The 21,077-nt window shown below is 42.3% G+C and overlaps 1 long non-coding RNA gene across 1 annotated transcript; it reads left to right on the top strand.

The window, feature by feature from the left end:
- The first annotated feature begins 4,909 nt into the window (after nt 1–4,909).
- Nucleotides 4,910–21,034, top strand: LOC117504432. Its single transcript, XR_004558801.1, has 4 exons — nt 4,910–5,031; nt 5,763–5,771; nt 11,971–11,975; nt 21,024–21,034. It is a non-coding gene; the product is annotated as an uncharacterized LOC117504432 (long non-coding RNA).
- The last annotated feature ends 43 nt before the right edge of the window (nt 21,035–21,077 follow it).

Here is a 21,077-nt window from a genome sequence, read left to right as displayed (position 1 = left end):
AACTTGCCTCAAGCCAGTTATCCAAGATGGCCACCAAAATAGTTTTGTTGTTTTTTTTCTCACTAAAACACCCTTAAATAACATATAAATAACTTAAATATCACAAAGTTTCAATGGAAAGACCATTGCCGGTCACAGCAAACTCATTTGTGCCTAAACTAAATTCATTCATGGTTTTAAGATTCAAAATGGCATCCAAAATGGCCACCAATAGATCCTTATCATTAAAATACATAGTAGGAACAAACAATAGACTTCATAATGACAGAAATCATTGGTGTTTTAGTGGAAAAAAAAAACTATTTTGGCAACCATCTTGGACGCCATCTTGGATAACTGGCTTGAAGCCAGTTTTTATTTTTGGGAACATCCTGATTGTGTTTTGGGGTAATCTAAAGGAACCTAAAAAAGTTGGTTAGGTTTAGTCCGGGGGTGGGGGTGCAAAGGTAGTGGTCGTAGCTCCCCTAATACAAGAGTTTGGCAGAGTCAGGCACTTCCAAGATGTCAGCAAGGGTTATGTACAGTCTATGCTTAGATTGTTAACACTGCCAAGGGCAAAACAGCTACGCAATGGGAGCCTATGGTGCTTGCTAAAAACTTCAAGCTGCTGTTTGTTGCCACTGGAGGTGCCACCTCTTGGTAGAATGGACAAGATACATGGCTAGCGACACCATGGAGTCTAGTCTCATCTCGCTGGTGCACCGTTGTCTGTCAAAGCCACACACCCTTAATTAATCATACCTTTATGACTTAAAATAGTGTAAACTGAAGAGTTGAAATGAATGTGGAAACTAGCAATAGCGAAACTTTTTTTTTGGACCAGTCTGTAAGCAATGTTTATTTCTGCTGTAAAATTTGTGATTATAATACATAAGTTCTGAGTGGAATAACTCACCTATGGAGCCAGCCTCAAGTGGCCATTCACGTAACTGCAAAATGTAGCACTTCTGCACTGTATTAATTTTTCAATACCGGGTGTTGAGCTGAAGTTCTCGAGGACGTTGCTCTTTAGGATTTTGTTCTGGCCTTCAGGGTGCTGAGAAACAGACAGCTCCACGGGAGGCTCGCTGATTGAACTGACACCAGCACTCTGGATGCTTTATAAAAACACGCTTTGGCACGATGAAAGCTTTGGAAGGTGGAAGAGAGAGGATCAGCTGGGGCTGTGTCTGAGGTTAAAAGGGCAAAATTGGAATTGTGTGTTTTGCATATGTGTGTGCCAAAGAGATACAGCACACTGAAATAAAAACTGAATGAAATGCAGATGAACCCACGTTCTTTCAAAGTGCTGGTTTGTGTCAGTTGAAGTTCTCATGTGCTGATATTTATGGGTATTAATGACAGTTTTCTCCAAATTACCAGATTTTTGGCTGTGGCGCATACTGCTAGTTTTACCACACTTTGCTATGTCGATGTACGATCTGTCTTCCAAAAAAATGCTAACCACATTTAGTGTGAATTCAAAAACCTGCCGCAGTTGATGTTAAGCTTTAGTTGACACAGCTGCTGATGATAAACTCTTAGCGTAAACCACAGTAGCATTGCTAGTATATGCTAAGTGCTTTCAATGCTAACAGCTAGTATGAGCTACGACTCATGTGAGCTCATAGGCTAACTGCAGTTTGCATCTGAATGTGTGTTTCTTTTAATTTAATTTCAACATAACACCATGAAAGTTAAAATAAAAAACACAACTTTCTGAATCCTTTCTTCAATAAGGTATATTAACTATATGTATGTTTTTAAAATAACACTTGTGGTAACCTTGACCAATGAAAACAACACACAGGTTGTGGTTGTAACAGCGTTGTTGCCCCATATAGGGTGCAATGCAGAGAGTTACGTTAATATAAACACACTTCACAACATGACCATGAACTACGCCATTCCAATGCCTGCTTGCCACAGTTACATGGCAAGTTTGACCAAGAAGAATATGAAAATGATGAAATGTTTTTGAACATGCACCAGCTATATATGTAACATGCGTTGCGGCGTCCCACTCTGGGTGCCAACTCACAACTTCCGGGATTGGAGGCAGGCACTCTAACAACAAGACTAAAACCCATGGGCCCTCGCGTCTGTCCCTAGAGTGTCCTTTGGCCTTGGGGTGTGACGTTTACAAACTTCATCTGAACAGCACCACCTGCTGGCCTCCATTACATATACGTACATTATTTAATCCAATCTAACTGGATTTGGTAACCACCCTTACGAAGGTATGGCATCTTGCAGACCTTTGTTGGTCTAAGGTGTGTGATGGATCTTCGTTGGCAAAATATTTTTAATTTCTTAAACTCTTAGTGTGTGGATTACCATGTTAGCTGGTTACCTCCGCCAAGGAGGTTACGTTTTCAGTCGCGTCCGTTTGTTCGTTGGTTGGTTTGTTAGCAGGATTACTCAAACTTTCCTCAATGGATTTTAATGAAATTTTTACTAGGGGTGTATCTTGGCCTAACTTAAAAGTCATTAAATTTTGGTAATGATCCGGAACACGATCCGGATCCAGTATTTTTTTTAAGGATTCTTTATCATTGCAGGATAGGGCCAATTTCAACATTTTTGCATCTAACTTCAAGAAGATGGGTCACAAAGGCTGAACAAAAATTAAGTTATGACACAACAATAATTTAGCATTTGTTTCTCCTCACTGAATAAACTTGTTATTAGAAAATAAAAAAAACTTGTGTAGTTCATGCAGTTCCTCTTTACAAATACATTTGCTGAAGATCTAAGGGTTTAACCTTCTGGGGCCGATGCCGTTGTATACGACAGCTTAGACCAAGCTTTACTAAATTATAAATGAGATAGAAACTTATTTTTTTTTTTTTTTTGCTGAAAAGTTAACTCTGCAGGCTTTCGAGCCACCGTCCACCATTTTTGTACTCCTCATAGAAGCTGTGTGATGACGTGAGCAATGTGAGTGTCCAATCGGAATTGGTTCACCGTCACATAGTTTTCCAAAATCCAGTCGTAGGGCAGATTCACCTCACGTGACACACCAAAGATTGTTTTTAGGAGTGATGTGTTACTAGTTTATTATAGTTTGCTGTGTGTTTTGAAAAAATGTGTGTGGAAAATTATGTCCGCTTTACTTTTTCCTTTCTTATTTCTGATTGTAAACCTTTATTAGACTTATAAAACTCAACTATAGCATATATAATTTGAAAGTACAGGTTGTCCTGGAAAAAAAGAGACATAAAACTTGATTGTGGGATGCAGGGAGAGCTGTTAACAGCAATAACAAAACATTTATGCTAGGCGAGTGAACTGTCCAAAAAATTGGACCCCAGGGGGTCCGAGGGGGTGACCACTGAATATGAAACATGACGGTAGATGCGTGAAACGACGTGGAATAAGTCTCTTTGCCAAAGGGTATTCCATGTGACCCTATGGCCTTGGCGGAGGTTTGCGCTCTCCGAGTTCTTCTAGTTTAAATTGTTGCAGAGTGATCCAAGATTTCTTAGATCTTGGATCACTTGGATCATCTTGGAATGGTTGTCACAGCAACCTATTCATGAGGGCACACCTGACCGTGATGATAACGACCACAAGTGTTGTCCTAGAAATGAAAAGTTGCATAGCTACATAGCCTTAGAATACTCACCAATACTGCAGTACTGTACTTTTTATGTTAAAATATGTCTCTTGAATGCTGTTGACTTTCATATATACTGTTGTCTACCATCTGGGAGATGATGTTTCCGACTTTGCACTGGCTACAGTTTTTCGGTCATTTAGATCTCAGGGGCGCAGAAGAAGAGGAGCGGTACAGATTTCACAGACAAGACGGATTGAAGTTACCGCTTTGTTTGATCAGCGCCCGTGAATGTGCGTTTGCACCTGCATACAGTACATCATGAACGTGTGAGGAGTTTTTGCTTATGCGTTTGTGCGTGCATGCATGTATGACGGCATTGTCTGGTCTCTGATCTCTCACCACCATCAGGAATGAGAGGAGGCAGCCAGACTGACTTTGATCTGCTGCAGCTTTCCTTTGTTTTTTTTTTTGTTTTGTTTTAAGTGATGCCGCAGTCCTCTCTTCTAAAAGCTTTGCCGCTTTCAGATGCTAAGATCAGACAGGAAGAGGTCACCAGAGATACGGCTTGTGAATAAATCCGAGCTATTTTAGTCGCTATTAAAATATTTCAATGACAGATTTGGAATTGAGGCTATTAAGTACTTTTTCCCTCCATTTAGCTCAGTTATAAAGTGACAAATGGATCTAAACTGAGAATAGTTTAATTTTAGAATTGTCTTACACAAACCGGTTGGGAAGGACTAACCCATTTGCCCAAAAACTCATCTGTATTTTTGTCCAACAGAATAAAACCATTGGCGTTCATCATCCACACTGCTGTATGAATGATTCACTTTGTGATATGACATTGTGCTGTTTGTTGTGTAACTGTAGGAAAATGAAATTAGCAGAAAAATCACAACATAAACAAGAATACAAAGAGACAGGATGGCTGTGAGACGGTGACAGACTCGCATGCTGTTCTGGGAGCTGAAAGCGAGTACAACTTCCCTCTTCTGTGGTTTTAACTTGGTTTAAATTCGCTCTGATCAACGTCTTAAAACATAGACTGTATATATATATATATATATATATATATATATATATATATATATATATTAAGCAAAAATATAAATGCAACACTTTTCATTTTGCTCCCATGATTCATGAGCTGAACTCAAAGATCTAAAACTTTTCTATATATGCAAAAGAACTATTTCTCTCAAATATTGTTCACCAATCTGTCTAAATCTGTGTTAGTGAGCACTTCTCCTTTGCCGAGATAATCCATCCCACCTCACAGGTGTGTCATAACAAAATGCTGATTAGACAGCATGATTATTGCACAGGTGTGCCTTAGGCTGGCCACAATAAAAGGCCACTCTGCAACAATCGGTTTGCAGAACCAAAGAATATCTGCACAAACTGTCAGAAACCGTCTCAGGGGAGCTCATCGGCATGCTTGTCGTCCTCATCAGGGTTTCGACTTGACTGCAGTTCGTCGTTGAAATGTTCACATTCGATGGCATCTGGCTGCTGATCACTATGCGAAGGAGATGTGTTGCACTGCGTGAAGCAAATGGTGGTCATGCCAAATTCTCTGAAATGCCTTTGAAAACTGTTTATGGTAGAGAAATGAACATCCACAATAAAAGACCACTCTTTTGTGTATATAGAAAATATATGAAAAATATTCATATATAAAAATATTTTTATATATGAAAAATGGGAGCAAAAATAAAAGTGTTGCATTCAGAGGATACATGCATACAAGAAGGTCATTGGATCGATTCCCACCTGTAGCCTTTCTGTGTGGAGCTTGCATGTTCTCCTCATGTTTGCGTAGTTTCCCTCTGGGTGATCCGACTTCCTCTCACATCCAAAGACGTGCAGCTTAGGTGAATTGGAAACTTTAAATTGTCCGTAGGTGTGGGTGTGACTGTTTTTTTGTCTATATATGGCCCTACGACAATCTGGCGTTGTGTCCAGGGTGTACCCTGCCTCATGCTCTATGACTCTACCCACCCTCAACTCGATCTTGAATAAGTGGTTGAATATGAGTGTGTGTGTGTGTATATATATATATATATATATATATATATATGTATGTATGTGTGTGTGTGTGTATAGACACACATTCAGGTTTGGAGATTCTGACCTCTAGCTCTCTAGCTCAGGGGCAAATGCCTTGAATGCTCTGTCGAACTGGAATTTTTGTTCGGAAACTCGTGAGGAAATTGAGCAACCTGAGGTATCCGAGTTGACGTCACCGCCATAGTAGCTGCTTTCGCAACTGGTTAGACAACAGTGTTAGTAATGTTGAAAATGCATCTTTAAAATGAAATTTTAACAAGACATTATTGCTATAGGTAAAATATTTTTCACGTTCGTTCTGTGTACAGTGAGTTAAGCTTGGAGAATCACACACCAGCAAAAACGCCTTTGATTATTTGATTTAGCCCAAAAGATAATCTCAGCTTAGCTCTATTGGCTAAGTATATTCTGAATAGTTGATCCATATTTGCCTCCAGGGTAATTCCATGAACTCCTTTTCTGTAAGTAGGGTTTTTTTTTTATGTTTAGGTTTTAGGTTTTCTTAAGAGTGAGTTTGAACCTCAAATGAAGCCCGAACATGCGTCCTCCATTTCATAGTTTCCAAACAAGCTAAGATATACAAGCTAACTTTGGTTCAGGTGTTTGTTTAACACATATTTAAGTGGACTGGATGTTGGTTTTCATAGCAGGTAACTTGGGTGTGTGACTGTTGCACCAACAGTGGGCTTAATTATACCTGGCTATTTGCTAATTAATGCTAACCAGTGTTAACATACAAATTAGATAATACTAACAATTCACTCAATGGAAATCCTGGCGTCTTAGATGATCCATGAATACAGTTAACCACACAGATATTATCTCATATATTTGTAATAAAAAGCTCAGAAAGGACAACATGTCACGTTCACAGCAGCTAGCAGCAGTCACCGCTAGTGGGGCCCTGACTCGTGTGGACAGGCCACAGCTGTCACTCAAAGTGACCACACTGCTAATTATTAATAAAGTTGTGACTTAAAATAACTTATACTGATGTATTACTAAAAACACTGCATGTACATTGTACGTTACAGGGGGTGAATTCTACTTGCGGTGATGCGCAAGAAGAGTGGAGACGTCACATCGTGTAACACAACCTGCTCAAATATTTAACAAAAGATCGTCCTTTTTAACAACACACACACACACACAGATATAGACAGAGAGCTACAGAGAGAGTGGAGTGGCTAGCTTAGCCTGTTAGCTTTAGCCCGCACTGGCCTTATCTGTTATTTTGCTTGGCATTAATTCTTGCACAGAGGTTGTCTTAACTATACAATGTTGGCAGACAGGGTGTCTGTTATTTAGCCAGGTTCGTAACTTAGAACAACTTCTTTTGGCACCCCAAATGAGTTCAGTGCACCAGCTAGTGCACTTATTAGCATTACTGTAGCTTGACTAGCTGATGATGGCTTTCATACTGTTGTCAGGTGGAAGAACGCACACAGTCCCCGTCATCTAGTTGTGTTGACCACTGGACTTTTGCACGTCCTTGCAACCCTTGTTGATAGCCCTGCTGGCTTGTCACCAGACCAAAATGCCGTATGCTAGTGATAGGGCATTTCATTGCCTGCAAAGTTAGACTGGCATTGCCAGCTAATGTTAAATGCTTACCTTAGGCCAGAGCATCTGACATAGCTTCTCAGGCACATGACACCAGTGTAGCACTGCTTTGAAGCTGCCCTCCAGTGGCTGTTCAAAGAACTGCAAGATGTGACACTTCTGTGTTGGCTTCCTTTTTCAGCACTGGAGGTTGCTGCTTGGTTTAAAATGGCCTTATGATTTTGCAGTCGCAGGTTTATTTGACAGACATTAAAGATGGAGTCGGGTATCATTTTGGTTCAACAAATCATTGTTACATCTTGGGCCAGCTCTCTAAATGACATCGGTGTGTCTGGTTTCTTTGTAGCATAATGCGACGGGACCCATTGAAAAAGCCACTTAAACCAAGGACCTCATTTCATCAGTTCTTCTTGTTTCGTTGTTGTTGGATGGGAACTCCAGAATGGAGAGCGCTTGAGGACTTAACCGCCCGGTTTGGTCAATGTAAAGATCAACTGGAGTTCAGTATGAATGCAGAATTCATCAGAACCTCCTCAAGGATGGTCAGAAATCTTGTTGGAAAGTTGGAAAAGTGCAAATCAACCGTTGAGCGAAAGCTGTGCTCACACAGCACTGCTGGGTCAGCTAAGCCTCGTCTGTCACCTCTCTGTCGGCTCAGCAGTTTTCGACATATATCTGTTGGACTGCCGGGCCTCGGATACGCCGCACATTCCCCGCTGTAACCCGCTACAGCATCTGCTCTCTCCTGATCGCCTCGGTCGCAAAATGCACTTTGCTTACTTGGAGATATTGCTATAGCTGGTATTTTGTGAGTGATCGCCATGCATCGAAAAGGTGAAATAAATTTGGCAAAGGCGGCTCCAGGGTGATACTCGATGAAGCCAACCCCCCCCCCCCCCATTTCAGTAATCCACCAGAAAACCTTCAGAAATCATAAATCTTTGTTTTCTACCTGACGTTCTCACATTCTTTGCCTGATCTGATCCTATAAAACACCGCATTTGACAAAAATCACAAATCATTTACAAACTAGCAATACGTGTCAGCCTCCTGTTATGACATAACTAAGGCTTCATTTTTTTCCAATAAATTAATTGATAATTTATCCAATAAACATGTTGAACAAAACGTAGATTATGATTTTTCACGATACAAAGCAATGTTTTCATATTTCATATTTTATTTTATCAATCAGTAGCCTCAAAACCCAAAAATATTCCATTAGCGAGATAAAAAACACATTTTACTATTTTGAAGTAGTAATTTTTGAGGTTATATTTCCTTAATAGAAGACTTAAGTTAATAATAATCACAGTTGTCAAGTATTGTCAAATGGCCAATCAAATAATTGCTTTACACTGTAATTATCAAAATTTTAGAGTGCCAAAAACTTTTTTTTCCTTATCTTTTTTCTTTTCTGTTTATGCCTGCCTGTGGATTAATTTAACAGAATTGGGGGGTTGCTCTTGAGGTCTAAACTGATTGCAAAACCCTTAAGACCTTCTACCAAGCTCTTGTTTTTACACTAGTGACCACTAGGTGGCGGTTTTGCAACAAGAAGCAGTGTATTAGCTGTCCCCCTATGGTCCACACATGTACCGAGTTAATAGCCAGGAACATCTGGACACATGAGTAATTCAAAGGCAGGCCACAGCTGTGGAGAGGAATCATCCAACAGAGCGTTCTCCTCCAGGCGGCCTGTATTTATTTTACTCTTCCGAGCTGGTGCCTGCGTGAGCTTCTTCGCCTGCGGGACCCAAGTGTTATCTTTTCTTGACGGACCAGTAAAAGATGTTGCCCTGCACTCTTGGTTGCACGTACTGCACCATGGCTCCGATCATCCTCAACCAGAGAGTTGTGTTTGGACGCTGATCTGGACTGATGTCTTTCTTGAGGGGGTTTTATTCAACCGTCGCAAGTCAAATGCAATTATTGGATTTGAATCCAGCAGTTTTTTCTATGAACACGTCAGTGATATTCATGCAGATTTGTCTCGCTGTAAGATTCCCATCATTCATTGTTCTTCTTTTGATTTCTCCTTGCAGCTAAAACTCTCCAGCCTCAAACTCTTTGCTTATTTAATCCCATTTCTGCTACCCGCTGGGCTGATCTGATGGTGACATAACACAGCCCCTCCTGTTGAAGAGCTGATTAAATTTTGAAACATGCAAACCATCCATCTCTCCTTTAGCTAGACACAGATGTCCCGTTTGAAGTCAAAGGCTATTCCAAAGCCCATTGAGCAAGAGCCGGGGAATACCTTTGATAAGTCCATCTGTTCATCCAAAGACCAGACACCCATTCATATGTACATGAAACGTAGAGTCACCAATTTATACGTCCTGCAGGTCTTTCGATTTAGAGGTAAGGGGGTGGTGGGAGGGAGGACAGAATCCATGAAGCGTACTACCCAGTGGATGACTCTAGATTGGTTAGCACCATATGCAAAGGCCTACTACGACCAAAATAATGCGAAATCTTACTTGGATGGAAGCTAGTTGCTGTTTAAAGTACTTCATTGTGGCATCAGGTCAGAAACATCTCTGTCTTGGGGTGCAATACAAGCCTGGGAGTGAGGGGACAAAGCATTGAAATATATATACTGATGTAACTGCACAACTGCTTATTCAATGCATGAGATGAGCATGGTTGTCAAAATCCAAGGGTTAGGTTGGGTCTTGGAGCATGAACCTGTGCCACACATTGCGGCATCCACCACACAACAGAACCACCTTGGGTCGTGGATGGCAACCAACTTTCTACACCACCAGTCCATCCCCACTTCCAGAAAGTAGCCATCTATCTCTGGCTGCCAGGTATTATTGGGGCATTGCCTTGGGTTTTTCCAGCCAATGGGTTCCTCAACATTGAGACACATGCTCACTGTACACCACAGAGAAGTACACCACAAAAAGAGACCAAAATGTCAGAGTTGTCACAATTCAAGTTTGACGCCTGATCTGAGTCTACTTAAGTAACTGTTAATTTGACACAAAGTCATTCGAATAGTACCCAAGGATCCCATGAAGAGAGACAGTACTAAAAACATCCACTTTCCACCTTATTGGCCACTGTAGAAAGGTGAAGTCTGGATTGAAAAGATGTTCCCGTTAGCTTGGCTAACGGGGAATTCCCCTTTGGCTGACCTGGTAGAGTTCTGGTCTTTAGTTCGAGCAGTCTGGGGTTTGATCCCACTGCTGTCCAGGCCACAAAGGTCCTCCGGTCACAATTGGCCAGAGGTTGGATAAAGTCACTGTCAAGTCATGAATCAGCAAGTCTCAAGTCTCAAATCAAGTCTCAAGTCAGTTTGCAAACAATTGGTAGTCATTATGACTTGAGACTTGACTTGGGACTTGATGTGAGACTTGTGACTTGCCGATTCATGACTTGAGAGTGACTTGCTGGTGACTTTGTCCCACCTCTGCAATTGGTGTTGTCAGCAGGATGTGGGTAGTCGCAGAACATGCTTAAAAAATGGTGGGGAAATATGTAGCAAGGTGAAGTCCGGATTGAAAAGATGTTCCTGCTAGCTTGGATAACGGGGAATTCCCCTTTGGCTGACCTGGTAGAGTTCTGGTCTTTAGTTCGAGCCATCCGGGGTTCGATCCCACCGCCGTCCAGGCCACAAAGGTCTTCTGGTCACAATAATTAGCAAACAAGTCTCACAACCATACAATAATACAGGAAGCATTATTACCCTAAAACATGGACTATTGGCTTGGTCCTTATGTCAGGTTACATATTGCAGTAACTTTAATTTTAGTTACTTAGTTGTCAGATAATTAGCTATACTAACCAAAAATAATCCAGCAGGTCCCCATTTCCAAGAATATGTACTACATCAGGAAAGGCCAGACTTAGAAGTATGACTTGGTGTTGCATGTCAGTGCATCCACTATACAACAGGACTATGTTGGCTCACAGTTGGCAACTGCTCTGGTAGTTAGTCATCCTTATCTAATGAAAGTAAACAACCGATTGAGGCATCCAGAAAACCCAAGCTCATTGGCTTGGTCCAGCCACTAAGGTCTTCGGCAATGACGCTGCTATATCATGGTAATGAAAAGGCAACATTAAGCTAATGAACAATGACAAAAGTCACTTTATTAATTGGGAAATACAGCAGAAACGCTACGCTGTTGAACCTTCCGGTGCTTTCGTCTGTTTCTGAAAATGAAACTGAATGTGTACTTGAGTAACCAAATGACTACGCAGCTTGATCTGGCTGGTTTACGTAATGCTGGAACTGAGTTGGTTTCTCATGGCCAAGGACTAGCAGCCTGGCCTGCATCCTGTTCCTGGGTCTCTTTAGTAATTGCTGTGAATGGTTCTGCTTTGTGATGGCAAACGGAGTGGAAGCGCCTGTTTGAGGAGTGACTGGATGATGGTGATCAGCCCACTCACCAGCCTGCTCCGTCCCCCGCACGCACAAACACACATGCAAACACTTCCACTATACTGCCAAAAAGAATCGGCTCGATGTACTATCAAACTCAAGTGGCACCAATTCAAAAAGAAGCTTTCCAAACACAAATTTCCTTTATGATTTGAATGAAATGCACTAAATCTGGATAAATTTCACTCACTTGACTCTATCAATGTAGCCGTCACCCACGCACTGACACGTTCGCACACGCCGCATGGCAATAGAGTACTCCCAGATGGAACAGTACCAGTACATGAATTACATAACAAAGGCCTGTTTCAAACTCAACGCTTTAAACACAGTTGCATGGTATTCTTGCATGTTGAAGAATATCTTTACTTGTCACGATTGCAACGGCACTCTGTAGTGGAAGTCAAAGAAGTTGCACACGAAGGCATGAAAAATGTAAATGCTAACAACAGTGGAGGTACAGTTGCTAGGCAAATAGTATTCTGGGTGTGGTCTAAAGTGATGAACGCCATCTTTCAAGTTCTTTCAAGTGCCTAATTATTAGGCAGGTTCATTACCCCAGGTAGAACAAGCCAACAAAAGCTATTCAACCCTATTCAGGACTTTATAGAGAAAGCAATTGCCATGGGGTCCAATGGACCCCAAAAGTCCTGAATAGGGTTAACCAACACTGGAAAGTTGGAAATATCTTAAACCTTTCAGACATATGTAACCCTTTTGATCACCCTGGAGAACCTTCTCTGCCTGTTTTCCATTCATATCTGCGGTAATCGCAACTGATTAGCCAAGTCTGGTGTTTCCAAGGTGTTGATTGGTTGAGCACATCTGGATTTCATTCACAGTGGGTGACCATATTTCGATTCCCAAAAACCAGGACACTTGACCCTGTAAGGAGATACTCAAATGATACTCGGTTGGCAGCGGGTACTAATCGGCGGAACCAGAATGATAACACAGTTGACGGAATGACTGACGGAACAGCACTTTCTATGCCCCCTATTCTCAATATACTGACAACCAATCGCAAAATAATGTAATAAAATATTATCATACAAAGTAGAAAGTCCCTCCGGTCATGTTCGAAACACAAACCTATGTCTTTTCTGTCCCAATTTAGCACTAATCGCCGGAATAGCAGATCGCCATATTGTAAAAATTTACCTTCACTAACACTCGATGGCACCACACAAGCTTCCACTTTGCCATTCCATTGCTGTTCTGTCAAGAGTTTGGAGCTTCTAATGCCGACTTAAAGCTTCATAAAGTGGCTGAAAAACTTGATTATTTTAATGGTGAGACTTGATCATCTCATCAATACTTGCAAAAAACAACATTCTGCCGATTGTCATCCATTCTGCCAATTACGAGTTGTTCCAGTTTCATTCTGCCTATAGTTCTGGCGATAAGTAGCTCCCTGAATGCCGGTCAATTTAATGGCACGGTGGAGAACAAGTAAAAACCAGGACAGGGACGTTCTAAAAAAAAAAACTTTGGATGGCCAGGACAAGACATGAAAACAGGACATGTCCTGGGAAAACAGGACGTTTAATCACCGTAGTGAAGCAGGAAGCTAAGACAATGATTGGATGTCTTTGGTACTAGCTCTCTTTATGGGATCCTTGAGTACTGCTGGAATAACTCTGTGTCAACTGAGCGGTTACTGAGGGAGACTAAGATGAGGAGTATCACTTCCATTGTGAGGGAGTGTCAACGTCAACATTTCATGATCCACTGTACAGGTGCCTGAGTGTTGAGGAAGTGAGTAGTTGGAGAAGGCCAAGGGGATGCCCATGTTTCACCTGGCTGGAGTAGATTGAGGGTTATTCTAGAGATGTGGAAATTGACTGGTTGTCTGCATGGGTGGTGCCATCCAGGACCCAAAGCAGCTCAGTGGTTACGTGGATGCGGCAAAGCGCAACAACGGTACATGCTCCCATACCTGACTTGGTACAGGGAGAGTTGGAAAACATGTAGAGGAGATGATCTCTAGAAACAAGGTTGGTGATGCCTGAGCTAAACTGCTGAATAGTCAACAGGATCACAAAAAGTTGAATAAAAGGTGCAAATTACTTGCAGCAGACTTGAGAAGAACAAAATCTGAAACTACCAGGAATCCATTATCCTCCATTGCTAGCAGAATATGACTATAAGGTGGTGGAGTAACTGGGAACATGTAGTGCCTGCCAAGTCTATTACATTTTGTCCACTGGGATTTTATCCTAGTCTACTGGGATTTTGTCCTATACTACTGGGATTTTGTTCTATACTACTGGGATTTTATGCTAGTCTGCTGGGATTTTGTCCTATGCTATTAGGATTTTGTCCTATACTACTGGGATTTTGTCCTATACTACTGGGATTTTGTCTTAGTCTACTGGGATTTTGCCCTATACTACTGGGATTTTTATCCTAGTCTACTGGGATTTTGTCCTATACTATTGGGATTTTGTCTTAGTCTACTGGGATTTTGTCCAATGGGGTTTTGTCCATCTGGATTTTGTCCACTGGGATTTCTTTTCCCCAGTGTACCAGGATTTTGTTCACTGAGGTTTTCCTCTACAACCCTTTCCCCTTCTCTGTTTATCCTCCAAGCTCCTGTCCACCGGTACTCTTGCAACTCCTTGGCACCATCCTAGTCCTTACTCCTACCCCCACACATTTAACTTCAAGGTGTGGCCGACTAAAGACATCTTGCTCTTGGACTGACACAGTCCACTATGTCAGTGCAAGAGGAATAAAAAGGCCCAGGTATACAGTAAAGACACTGATGAACTTGATTACAGTCTTGATGTCACCAATCAGTCAAGCAAAACACTCAGATCTTCCCTCCTTCCATCTTCTTGTCTCCCTTCCACTCTCTTTGTCCTTTTCTCAGACTTTCAAAAACAAATTCCCCACCTGGCCAGATATCACACAAAGACCAACACAATGGCCCTGTTGTGTTGACACTATTGCTCAGGAGGGGGAAACAAGTAATGTTTTGTCATCTCCTCCACCCTTCTTGTCTCTGCCCTAAATGCTTTGTGAACAACTTTGATGCCACAACTGGAACAATCACTCCTCTTCAAAACCTACTCTTTCCCAGAAGGTCTTAATACCACAATGCTATGCCAAGGTTCTGACTGATTATCACATTGACTGCTCCAGAGAGATAGATGGTTAGACAGCTCCTTAAAAGTGAAGTCGAAATAACGCCCTTGCTCCCAAGTGGCAAGTTACTGTACAGGTGATGAACCCTGCAGGTCACTAAGAAACAAACATCGATGTTTTGATGAAATTCCACAGTGAGTGTGAGTTTGGGTAGACTTGGTCAAGCTGGAGTACAGGATATGACGTCACAGTCACCATGAATGTATACACATTGAATGATAGGAACATCATTCTGCAACATGAAATAGTTTGGACAAGTCATAAGCATATTAGCAACTGCTAGCTACATGGCCTTTATTGAAACAGCTTTGGGTGTCAAAGTCCAACCCCATGTCCACAACGTGGCATCTGGGTAATGGGTCACGTAGGGGGTTGTCTGTTGGGGTAAAATACATTAGGGATCTTGTGTGGCCCATGGCCACTATGGTAACCAGGAAGGCTCAACAGGAACCCTGGAATGTGAGATGGCTAACATTGGCTCTGGTGAAACAAGACGTTCTCAACGGTAGATCAGGTGGAAGAGGTCATGGCTTGTCACCCAATGGCTACGAAGGCAGATGAAGGCTGCAGCACATCCTCAGACCCCGATCGTCTGGTATTTCCAAGCCACCAGGCCATGCTAAGGATTTGTCAAGGATCATGTGTCATGTGTTTTTAGGCTTGCAACAACATTCCCAAGTCTCTAGGTTGACCCTGGATGTAGATATCCCATCCAAGATTCCATCAAGAGACAATCTTCCTTGTCACTGAGGGAATGCCACGACAATTGAAACAGCTGTCTGGGAAGCTAAAAGCAAGGTAGGTCCAAGGAGCAGGTAACTCAGTGGAATAAGGAGTTGGGCTACCAATATGTGGACCACAGTTTGATTCCCGGTAATACCACCCGTGTGTACCCATGGACAAGACTCTTCATCTAATTGTTCAAGTCCACCCATCTGTAAATGGGTACCAGCTATGGATGGTGAAGTAACATGTGTTAGACTGGCAGCCCATCTATGGGGAGGCATATATTCTTGTTCACTTCACACTAGAGAATTCAGGGATATGCACCAGTGGGTCTCTCAATGGGTCATGTAGCTATGGAAGTCCATCAAGCTTATAGCTATAAGACTGAATCGTGGTCTAAATCATTCAGATCATCGCCAAACATATTCAGTATTCAGTGATTTTGTGTTATATATATATATACGAGTTTGATGACATTCCACGTCCCAACAGCCAGGGGCTGTGAGCATGGACTGGGCCACCCGCCCTCGACCGCCACCCAATCGTCTCTGCACCCGAACCCCATGGACCCCTCTGCAGGTGGTGAACCCACAGGAGTCGAACCGCTGCTCCTCCACGTCGAAAGGAGTCAGTTGAGGTGGCTCAGGCATCTTTTCCGAATGCCTCCTGGACGCCTCGCTGGAGAGATGTTCCGGGCACGTCCCACTGGGAGGAGGCCCTGGGGAAGACCCAGGACATGCTGGAGGGATTACATCTCTCGGCTGGCTTGGGAACGCCTTGGGGTTCCCCCAGAGGAGCTGGGGGAGGTGTGTGTGGATCAGGAGGTCTGGGCGGCTTTGCTTGAGCTGCTGCCCCCGCGACCCGACTCCAGATAAAGCGGAAGAAAATGGATGGGTGGATGGATGGATGGATGGAGTTTGATGACAGATTTTCCTCCTTATCTATGGTTTTACATGGCACATCAATGCTACTGTGTAACAGGGCTACATCTTGCATTTCCTGATGAAAGAAGCAGGAAGTTGCTGATGCACATAGGTTCTTTCAGCCAGCTAACCCCGCCCACATGCACCAGCCAATAACAAAAGACCGCACTGCTTGCTCTGGCTGATTAACCGAACAAATGCCACTGATGGCACAAAACATGTCTGTAAACACATGTGGGCATTCCTGACATGCCTGCCTGTTTATTTGGCCGAGGGTTCAGAGGGGTTCATTTATTTTTGTGTGGGATGGAGAAAGGGCACTGACAGTAGATGATCTCAGTGAACTCTATGACCCATCAGCTCCCGAGCTGTTCTGGTGCCAACGACTGAATTGGTGGCAGTTGGTGAAAGGGGACATATTGTGCATATTTTCAGCAAGCTTCTACTGTGTAGGTCACCAGGTGTTTAAAAACAGCAATTAGTTCCAGAAAAAGGTCCGGAGCAGTGTTTCAAGTCATCACTAATTTGCATTATTCATGAAAAGCTTTGGTAACATCCCCAAACGTGAAGTGAGCCTCAAGTTTAAGGCAGCACAGCAATTTTTTACTATTTGGGAGGTAGACAAACTACATGTGAGTTACAGCTGAAGAGCTGAGCTCAAATGGGTGCCTCTAGAGTTTGCCATCTTGGTAGGGCCTGACTTTGCCTAACTCACCACCAACCCAGAAATGGGCCAAGGGGTGGAACATGGGCAAGACCAGTGTGACTTTGCTGGGATGAATGTAGCCTGAACACGCCCACCTATCTTGTACTTGCCATGCTAGCTGAGGCTAACGGGCTACGCAACTTGATATTGCGTGTTTGCATCTTGGTGTTTGAGTAAATATTTTTGCTGACTAGGCAATGGGTTTCATAATGGCTGGCCTAGGTGCAGGTATTAAAACCTATGATCAAGATATTGCCTAAATAACCATGACCCCATCAGTGTCTGCAGCATCACCAAGCTATCCACACCTGCTAATTAGTAGAAACTGGGGTACATACAAACAAAATTACAGGAAAATTTCAAATACTGGATCATAGACTTAGTACAATTAACCACTCAATAAACCACATTATCTCAGATAGTTGTAAGAAAAGGCTCAGAAAGGGCAAACACCAATGAGTCCGCAGCAGCTAGTAGGCTTGAGCTAGGAGTCTTGATTAGCTGTCAATCAAAGCGACCATGATCCAAAACTATCTATTACTTAGTCATGTACAGGTGTCATGAATAGTAAAACTAGCCATACAGACCAAAACCATTTTTGTTCTAGGCTGTAAACATGTTTATTTCTGCTTTAAAGTAATACATTTTAACATGGTGCTTTATGGGAATTCCCTTGCTTTTGGAGCCTCAAATGGCAAGTCAATTTAATGAGTAACATCAATTAAATGACCCTCTCGGGTCAATGTACAAGCATTTCTCTTATTTACTTTGCCTTTAGGTGCCATGCACAACCAAAATCTGTGCCCTTGAAAAACATCTTCACTATAAATTGGACATCAGTTCATAAACAAGATTCAGCTTTGCCAGTTACCCTCAATTTGGCAGCTGACAGAGGTAAATAATCAAACAGGACTCCATCTGCATGCGCGAGCGATCATGTGACTCTACTGTACACCTCCTATGACTGTGACGTTGGATGCTTTTCAGGAACAGCGTGAATGCAGATACAAAACACACAGAGCGTGACGCGAGAAAAGCCTAGAAAATCTCATTTTCATTTCATGCTGACTGAATGACACACTTTACACGTCCTCATCAGTGACGCGGGCGCTTTCATCCGCCTTCCACTTCACATCCTGGAAACCAAACAGAAAAAGGGTGGAGGTGGTGAGGTGGTGTCGGGGTGGGGGATGCACTCAGCCTTTTCCAGGTCTTGAATAATTAAGCATTTCTCGGCAGTTCACTGGGTAGATAACGCGGCGTCTATTTGTAGTCGGCGTGATTAACCCTCCCTGGACATGACTTGTTAAAATGTAATAGGCGGCGTTGACGCGTGTATGGAAATGTGCATGCATATGCATCCTCATGCATATTGCTGCATGTGGGTGCTTGCATATAAGCACACACCCAGCACGTGCACATATGCCCAAGCAGCAATACCACATAGTCAATGTTTTTCTGTGAGCAGCCATGTTGAGTACCCATGTGGCGCGCTGGACGTGGACTAACAGTCGCAGATATGGGAGGTAGGTCCTCTAACCACGGAGCCCTAACGCCTGCTTCCTGAACATCATCCGGTTGTGGGGAGTGAGGTTTACTTACTGCACAGCACCTGCTGGCTATCGTTACCCCCCAAAAACCTTATTCCCATCTAGGTCATGGCACCAATGTAATCTGCGTTGCATCTATAGCTCCCTGGATGCAAACTCACAACCTCTGGTATGGGAAGCAGACACTCTATCCATCAGGCTGAAACCCAAGGGCTCTAGTGACTGTTGCACTACTTGTGCAACAGTGGTTGCAATACTCAATGGTTGAGGTTTGGGAAGACTATGAGGTCAGGAGACATACAGGATGAGCTGATGGTTGTCATGGCGTTTTTGGACAGAGGTCTTTGGTGATGCAGACACCTTTGCACTTTGACAAAGGTGTAAGTATTTTGAGTCCTGGTGGTTCTAGTCTTACTGCATGGTTTCCAGACCTGGACACTATCCAATGCCTTAATAGGATGACTGGATGTCTTTGGTACTCGGTCTGCCGGGGGGATCCTTGAGTACCCCTTGGGTGGTTACCTAAAGAGAGTCAGATGAGGCTTGATACTTGTACTGTGAGGGAACCTCACAGAGATGACGACCTCAGCCAAGGGGATGACCACATAGTACGTGGCCCAGAAGGTAGACTGCTAATATTGGGAAACCACAAAGATAGACCAATGGTTTGACTGGGTGGCTGCCAAGAGGGCACATGGGTACATTGTTAAATTGTTTTCTTTATAGGTTTTCCTTGTTATTTTGAGTCTGTGTGTGCCGAATAAATTCATTCATTCTTTCACATAGACCATGTGATGCTTTCATGGCTTGTTTTTCAACCAAATGTATATAATAGCACTGGGTTGAGGTAGCAACAGGTTAAGTAAGATAGACATGACATCCATCTCCACAAACACTTCATTCAGTTCCTCCTTTGGTAAACTTGCTGTGTTCCCAGGATACCCCTCTGCTGAATTCAGAGTATACGCTAAGGATTGTTGGCTTTCATACTTTCATACTTGGTTTCTTTGGAGGATCCTTGGGTACTGCTGGATTGACTTTCTGTCAAACAAACTTTTACTTAAGGAGATGAAGATTGTCACTTGCATTGTGAGGGAATGTCATGTATGATATTTTTGCCACATGGCATGTTTCTCAAGATCCAGTACGCAAGCGCTTCAGTATTGAGGACCCAAGCAGTTGGAGAACACCAATGGGACACCTCTGTTTCACCTGGATGTGACAGATAGACGGTTATGTTTGAGAGGTAGGGATGGATCATTTGTCTGTCTGAATGGTCATCCAAGACCCAAAGTGGTTTGGCGGATGTGGAAATGTGTGGAACCAGTGCTTGCTTCCAGACATCCTACAGTGTCATTCTTTCAGTCACTTCCCAAAGATAGTAGGGTTGGAATGTAGATCAACCAGATCAACCACTGAGAGCTTTGCTGTTTTGACTTTACTTTTTGATATTGATATTACCTGTCTGTAATTAACTCAAACACATTGTTGACCAATTTGCCTTGTCTCCAAGATCAGTCAAATTGGTAATTAGTGGCAAGAAGAAAGAAAGAAAAAGTCTTTGAAAGCCTTGAATTCCTGCCAATTGTATGCTTAAGGACGAAATTCTAGTGCGATGTTATCTGCTATGCCAGGATGCCAGTTTTTTTTTTAATTGGATGAGTCAGAGGATCTGAGCAAACTGAGTAAGTAAGTCTGTTGATGTTTTTCAGAGGAGTAATGAAGGCGAACACATGCTCAGTCTCAGCAAGGAAACACGACGACTGACTCGTCACTTCTCGGAAAGTCCATAAATGTTGTCACTCTCACATTCTTATCCTCAAATAAATAATGACAGTCTGCCATTACCAGTTCACATACAGTTCATTAGCTGTTTTTAACTTGAATATACTGTGACACATAAAATAACAAAAAATTTGTCAGCAGCCAAACATATATGGCCATGATTGTATTTTTTTTTAAATAAAGATTTATTTTGAATGAAGTAAGATAAATAAATAAACATTGAAATGTTCATTATTTCACAGATGGCTGCAAACAACACAATAATTCATGATAATGTGGCTTTAGTTTATGGCTTAAGTTTTAAACCCCCCTCTCAAAATTTTCCACAAATATCACATAAAAGAAGTTTTGAAACTCAAAAAAAATATTCACTTCTGAGTTGTCATGAATAATATATATAATAAAAAAATTCTTTAGAACACAGTTGGTTTGAAATGCTAAAAACATGAATGAACTAATTTATTCAGAACAGGATTGCTTCAAAATACTCTAAGCACAAAATGAAAAGATTGCGTCAAAAACTGATTCGTGACTTCATATGATTCAGTGTCTTAACCTGTTGAAACACTCAAAGAAACAATCACTTTAAAAAAAAGATTCAGTCTTTTAGAAATGCTCAAAACACAACATGAAAGTTACTCCATAATGATTCAGCATTTTTTGA

This window comes from Thalassophryne amazonica, chromosome 22, assembly GCF_902500255.1.
Source record: "Thalassophryne amazonica chromosome 22, fThaAma1.1, whole genome shotgun sequence".
NCBI classification, from domain to species: domain Eukaryota; kingdom Metazoa; phylum Chordata; class Actinopteri; order Batrachoidiformes; family Batrachoididae; genus Thalassophryne; species Thalassophryne amazonica.
The sequence above is the reverse complement of the archived record's forward strand: the minus strand, read 5'-3'. Positions and strand labels throughout refer to the sequence as shown.